The sequence below is a fragment of the Nicotiana attenuata genome, unplaced genomic scaffold (assembly GCF_001879085.1).
Source record: "Nicotiana attenuata strain UT unplaced genomic scaffold, NIATTr2, whole genome shotgun sequence".
Lineage (NCBI taxonomy): Eukaryota > Viridiplantae > Streptophyta > Magnoliopsida > Solanales > Solanaceae > Nicotiana > Nicotiana attenuata.
The window spans coordinates 57,656-64,900 of NW_017673099.1; positions in this window are offsets into that span (position 1 = coordinate 57,656).

Sequence of the window (7,245 nt, forward strand, 5' to 3'; positions counted from 1 at the left end):
AGACTCACGGTCATGCTCGACACCAGTGTATAGATACTCGTCACCATGCCTATACACCGTACTCAACAAATAGCAATTAACAAATAAGGATCTACTCCTATTCCCTCATGCCAAAGTTAGACCAAACACTTACCTCGAATGCTCCAAACTCAACTCAAGCCTCTAGTATAGCTTTACCCCTCGAATTCACCACCAAACCGCTCGAATCTAGTCACAAATTACATGAATGTATCAACAAATGCTAATTGAACCAATTAGGATGCATAAAAATAAATTTTCCAAAGTTTTACTCAAAAATTTCCAAAACGCCCCCAGGCCCACGTGGTCAAAACACGAGGCTCGGACCAATTCCATAACGTCCATTCCCCCACGAGCCCGAATATATAATTTGTTTTCAAATTCGACCCCAAAACGAGGTCTAAATCGAAGAAATAGAAAAGCCCTAACTCTACCCATTTCCCCCAATTTCAACCCTAGATTACATGTTTTAGGCCTAGGATTCCAATGGATGATGATAGAAAATGAAGAAAACGAGTTAGATAATACTTACCCAAGAATATTTGGTGAAGAAGTGCTCTAAAAATCGCCTAGGGGCTGTAGAGAAGAAGAGCTCGTGTGTTTTGTGGAATTTTTCCCGTCACTGTTCTGTGTTTTTGGTATTTAAAATCACTGGGCGAAATTGCCCTATGCGATCGCGGAAGAGGGATTGCGATCGCATAGGGTGAGGCTGGCTATGCACTTCGTTCGCGGAGGCGAGGTTGCGATCGCATAGAAGAAAAGGTAGGGGCTGGGTTTTAATGAAATGTGATCGCATAGAAGGACAAGATGAGGGTGGTTTTTATGCTATGCGATCGCGGGGAGGGGAGTGCGATCGCATAGAAGGCTTCTGGGCACAGGCAACAGCTAATTTTCTGCAACTTTTCCCTAAGTTCAAACCATCCCGAACCACCTCCGAATCACTCCGAGCCCTCGGGGCTCCTAACCAAACACACACACTAACTCAACAACATCCTACGAACTTAACCATGCGATTAAAACGCCAAAATAACATCATAAACAAGGAATCAAACCTCAAAATTATCACTTTTTTATCAAACTTCATAAACTTTAAAACTTAGAGTTTTAGGTCCGAAACACGTCAAATGACGTCCGATTTCAACCAAATTTCACAGGAAGCGCTTAAACCACATATAAGATCTGTACCGGGCGCCGGAACCAAAATACGGGCCCGATACCAACGCTTCCTAATCCATTTTCATTTCAAATTTCAAAATAAATTTTAGAAAAACAATTTCTTTTAAAAATTCATTTCTCGGGCTCGGGACCTCGGATTTCGATTTCGGGCATACGCCCGAGTCCCATATTTTTCTACGGACCCTCGGGGACCGTCCAATTATGGGTCCGGGTCGGTTTACCCAAAATGTTGACCCAAGTCAACTTTAATCATTTTAAAGCCACATTTTGAAATTTTTTTCACAGAATTTAACATATAAGCTTTCTGGCTACGCGCCCGGACTGCGCATGCAAATCGAGGCAAGTAAAAATGAGGTTTTAAAGGCCTCGGAAGCACGGAATGAAAGAGAAAACAGGTGATGACCCTTTGGGTCGTCACATTCTCCACCTCTAAAACAACCGTTCGTCCTCGAACGGACAAAAGAAAGAAGCACCTAAGTCGGGAAATAGATGAGGATAAAGGCTCCGCATATCAGACTCGGACTCCCAGGTCGATGCCTCAGGAGGCTGACCTCTCCACTGGACATGCACTGAAGGAAAACTCTTCGACCTCAACTGTCGAACCTGCCAGTCTAGAATAGCTATCGGCTCCTCCTCATAAGACAGATCCTTGTCCAACTAGACAGTGCTGAAATCTAACACGTGAGCTGGATCGCCGTGATACCTCCGAAGCATGGACACATGAAACACTGAATGCACGGCTGACAAGCTAGGCGGCAAGGCAAGTCTATAAGCCACCTCTCCCAAACGATCGAGAATCTCGAATGGACCAATGAACCTAGGGCTAAGCTTGCCCTTCTTCCCAAATCTCATCACGCCCTTCATAGGCGACACATCGGAGCAGGACCCGCTCACCAACCATGAAAGCTACATCCCGAACCTTACGATCTGCATAACTCTTTTGCCGCGACTGAGCCGAACGAAGTCTGTCCTGAATGATCTTGACCTTATCCAAGGCCTCCTGAACTAAATCTGTACCCAATAACCGAGCCTCTCCCGGCTCAAACCATCCGACTGGAGACCGACATCGCCTACCATACAACGCCTCATATGGAGCAATCTGAATGTTGGACTGGTAGCTGTTGTTGTAGGCGAACTCTGCTAAAGGCAAAAACTGGTCCCACGAGCCTCCAAAATCAATGACACAGGCTCGGAGCATATCCTCCAATATCTGAATAGTCCTCTCGGACTGGCCGTCCGTTTGAGGATGGAACGCTGTGCTCAACTGAACCTGGGTGCCCAACTCCTACTGAACTGCTCTCCAGAAACGCGAGGTAAACTGCATACCCCGATCCGAAATGATAGATACCGGCACCCCGTGAAGGCGAACAATCTCTCGGATGTAAATCTCAGCTAATCTCTCTGATGAATAAGTGCCTGCGACAGGAATAAAATACGCTTACTTGGTCAGCCTATCGACAATGACCCAAATAGCATCAAACTTCTTCCGAGTCATCGGAAGTCCAGTAACGAATTCCATGGTAATCCTCTCCTACTTCCACTCGGGAAGCTCAATTCTCTGAAACAAACCACCAGGCCTCTGATGCTCATACTTAACCTGCTGACAGTTCAAACATCGAGCCACATATGCAACAATATCTTTCTTCATCCTAGGCCACCAATAATGCTGCCGCAAGTCCTGATACATCTTCGCGGCGCCCGGGTGAATAGAATACCGAGAACTATGGGCCTCCGCTAAGATCAACTCTCGAATCTCATCGACATTGGGCACACAAACTCGCCCCTGTAACCTCAAAACACCCTCATCATCTAAGGTCACCTTCGTGGCACCTCCACGCTGCACCGTGTCTCTCAAGACACACAAATGGGGATCATCAAACTGCCGATCATGGATACGCTCCAATAATGAAGAACGAGCGACCGTGCAAGCTAACACTCTGCTAGGATCAGAAATGTCCAACCTCACAAACCGATTGGCCAAGGCCTGAATATCCAAAGCAAGCGGTCTCTGGCTGATAGGAACATAAGCAAGACTACCCATGCTGGCGGACTTCCTACTCAATGCATCGGCCACCACATTGGCTCTCCCCGGGTGGTACAAAATGGTAACATCATAATCCTTCAATAGCTCCAACCACCTCCTCTGCCTCAAGTTCAACTACTTCTTCTTGAACAAGTACTGCAGACTCATGTGATCAGTGTACACCTCACACGTCACACCATATAGGTAATGCCTCCAAATCTTCAAAGCATGAACAATGGCTGCCAACTCTAGATCTTGAACCGGATAATTCTTCTCGTGGATCTTCAATTGCCTCGAAGCATAAGCAATGACTCTGCCATCCTGCATCAATACCGCACCAAGCCCAATACGGGAAGCATCACAATAAACTGTATAAGGCCCTGAGCCTGTGGGCAAAACCAATATCGGTGCCGTAGTCAGAGCTGTCTTGAGCTTCTGAAAGCTCGCCTCACACTCGTCTGACCATCTGAATTGGGCAACCTTCTGGGTCAATCTGGTCATCGGGGCTGCTTTGGATGAAAATCCCTCCACGAACCGGCGGTAATAACCTGCTAACCCCAAGAAACTCCGAATCTCAGTAGCTGATGCTGGTCGAGGCCAGTTCTTGACTGCCTCAATCTTCTTCGGGTCCACCTGAATACCCTCTGCTGATACAACATAACCCAGAAATGCAACCGAACTCAACCAGAACTCGCACTTCGAGAACTTAGCATACAACTGACTATCCTTCAGAGTCTGAAGAACCACTCTGAGGTGCTGCTCGTGCTCCTCCTGGCTGCGGGAGTACACCAAAATATCATCAATAAAGACTATCACGAACATGTCCAAATATGGCCTGAACACTCGGTTCATCAACTCCATGAATGCTGCTGGGGCATTGGTCAACCCAAACGACATGACCAGGAACTCATAATGCCCGTACCGAGTGCGGAATGTTGTCTTAGGGACATCGGATGCCCTAATCCTCAACTGATGGTAGCCAGATCTCAAGTCTATCGTTGAAAACACCTTCGCACCCTGAAGCTGGTCGAACAAATCGTTGATCCACGGCAGTGGATACTTGTTCTTTATCGTCACTTTGTTCAATTGCCGGTAATCAATACACATCCTCATCGAACCATCTTTTTTCTTCACAAATAACACCGGCGCGCCCGAAGGAGAAACACAGGGTCTAATGAAACCCTTCTCAAGCAAATCCTGCAACTGATCCTTTAACTCTTTCAACTCTGGCGGGGCCATGCGATACGGCGGAATAGAAATGGGCTGAGTGCCCGGAGCCAGGTCAATATAAAAGTAAATATCCCTGTCGGACGGCATACCCGGTAGATCTGAAGGGAAAACCTGGGGGAACTCCCGAACAATGGGAACAGAATCAATAGAAGGGACCTCTGGCTGGAATCGCAAACATATGCCAAATAAGCTAAACACCCCATCTCGACCATGCGTCGAGCCTTCACATATGAGATAACACTGCGAGTGGCATGACCTGGGGTCCCTCGCCACTCCAAATGGGGCAGATCTGGTAAAGCCAAGGTCACGGTCTTGGCGTGACAATCCAAGATAGCATGATACTGGGACAACCAATCCATCCCTAATATAACATCGAAATCCACCATGTCTAAGAGCAATAAATCAACACGGGTCTCAAGACCCTCAAACACTACCACATAGGAACGATGAACTCGGTCGACCACTATAGAATCACCCACTGGTGTAGATACATAAACAGGAATACCCAAAGCATCACTAAGCATAGTCAGGTAGGGTGCAAAATAAGACGACGCATATGAATACGTAGACCCAGGGTCAAATAGCACTGAAGCATCCCTATCACAGACCAGAATAGTACCTGTAATAACTGCATCTGAAGACTCAGCCTCTGGCCTGGCTGGAAGAGCATAACACCGGGGCTGGGCCCCACCTCCCTAAACCATATCTCTGGGACGATCGGCTGCTGGCTGGCCTCTACCTCTGGCGGTCCGAGCTCCACCTCTATGATCTCTACCTCCACCTCTATGGCCTCTACCCCCGCCTCTAGCTGGCTGGGCGGCCCGTGGATCACCTAATGCGTGAATCATAGGACGAAGACCCTGCTACTGAGAGCTGTCAGAAGCTCGAGGGCAATACCTGGCAATATGTCTCGTGTCGCCACACGTGTAACAAGCCCTCGGCTGCTAAGAATAACGGAGTGGTGGTGCGCTGATAGGTGCTGATGGTGAACTGAAAAGCTGCTGGTCAGAAGACTGCAGCTGAGAGCCACGACCACCTGAAGTACCATGTGAGACCTGTAGGTCTGACTGAAAGAGCCTCGGAGGATGGCCTCTACCATAAGAATCCCCACCTCGAGATGAGGTACCACTGAATCTACCTGCATGACGGGGTTTCTTGTCTGACCCATGACCACCTTCCCGTGCAAGAGCCATCTCAACTCTACGGGCCGCATTGGCCGCCTCCTGAAAAGAAATCTCACTACCAGCTCCCATTGCCATCTGGAGACGGATCGGCTGAATCAATTCATCAATAAACCTCCGCACCCTTTCTCTCTCGGTGGGGAGTATAACAACAGCATAGCGTGCTAGATCAATGAACCCAGTCTCATACTGAGTGACTGTCATAGAGCTTGTTGGAGGCGCTCGAACTGCCTGTAAAGAGCCTTTCGCTGAGTAACTGGGAGACCTTCTCCAAAAACAACTCTGCAAACTAGTCCCAAGTCAATGATGGCGACCCTGCTGGTCTGGATAAACAATAGTCCCTCCACCAAGTCTTGGCGGATCCTGCCAGTCGGAAGGTGGCGAAGTCGACCCCATTGGTCTCCACAATACCCATAGTCCGAAGGATCTCATGGCAGCTGAATAAGAAATCCTGTGGATCCTCTGAAGAAGTGCCACTGAAGGTGGTGGTGAAAAGCTTGGAGAACCTATCAAGCCTCCACAAAGCATCTGAGGACATAGCCGCTCCATCGCCGGCCTGAGTCACAATACCTGGCTGAACCGCCACAGCTGGCTGAACCACTGGAACCTGAGCCTGGGGAGCTACCTGCTCCGGAGTACGTGTAGCAGGAGTCTGAAAGCCAGCAAGGCTACCTCGGGAGTCTCCGGACTGAAGTAAGCTCCCAACGCTCCTACTGCTGTCCAAAAGCTCCTGCTCCGGTACTATGATCTGTGCAAAAAGATGCACAGAGTGTAGCATCAGCACAACCGACCCCATGTGCTAGTAAGTGCCTGGCCTAACCCCGGCAAAGTAGTGACGAGGCTAGACAGGACTACCAATCAACCTGTATAGATATTTATATACAAGTACTACAAAAAAAAAATAACAGCGGAAAGTAATAATTAAGACTGGGAGGGGAACATACTTTTGGGGATAACAGATAAAATAGAACGGTAGGAAACAAATAAGGAAAACTACAACCAATCTCTTCTAACACATAATACGTGGTCGGCGTGCCACACGATCCCATTTCATGATATATAAGTGGTCGGCGTGCCACACGATCCCATTTCATAACATACAAGTGGTGGGCGTGTCACACGATCCCATTTCATAATATATAAGTGGTCGGCGTGCCACACAATCCCATTTCATAATATATAAGTGGTCGGCGTGCCATACGATCCCATTTCATAATATAAGTAATGATTTCCCGGCAAGGGAACAAGTATCAATTCAACCATCCCGGCAAGGGAGAATACAAATAAAAAGTTAATTCCCGGCAAGGGAGCAACAACAATAACTTACACGTCCCGGCAAAGGAGTAATTACATCTCTTCCTCTTTCGTTCATTTCTTACGTCCTAATCATGTCATTAGTCGAGCCAACACTCCAAGGAGTTTACAAATCATATTTTCTCTTCATATTGTTCACATTATATCGAATCCATCAATTAAACAAGGAAGAGTCACCACAGAATCCCAAATAAGCACAAGTAAGGACTCACGGTCATGCTAGACACCGGTGTATAGATACTCGTCACCATGCCTATACACCTACTCAACATTCAGCAATTAGCAAACAATACTCTAATCCTA